Below are 355 nucleotides of genomic sequence, written 5' to 3' on the forward strand. Positions count from 1 at the left end.
CTGAGGCTTGAAAAAAAGGGGATGTTGCCTTTGGAGAAGTTGCTTGTAAGTCTTTCTGTCACATATTGCAGACAGAATCCTGGAGCTTTAAGCTTTGATTTTGCAAACAGATAGGAAAGCTCTTTCCATGGGGGCAGCTGGGTAGCTCAGCTGCTGTCTGGGCTGGCAGGACCCATCCTGCAGCGCTGGGCTGGGCTGGCTATGCCTTCCCTGGCTCAGTCAAGCTTCAGTGCCTGCTCACTGTGATTCATCTGGGGTCAGGCTTTGACTTTTGTACACTTTAACAGAGCCAGCCCAGGATATACTTTGCTCTGGAACTGGCTTCAGTCTCGGCTGGAGCCTCTTGTGTTCCGCC

The sequence above is a fragment of the Fulmarus glacialis genome, unplaced genomic scaffold (genome assembly GCF_000690835.1).
Source record: "Fulmarus glacialis isolate BGI_N327 unplaced genomic scaffold, ASM69083v1 scaffold12113, whole genome shotgun sequence".
Taxonomy (NCBI): Eukaryota; Metazoa; Chordata; class Aves; order Procellariiformes; family Procellariidae; genus Fulmarus; species Fulmarus glacialis.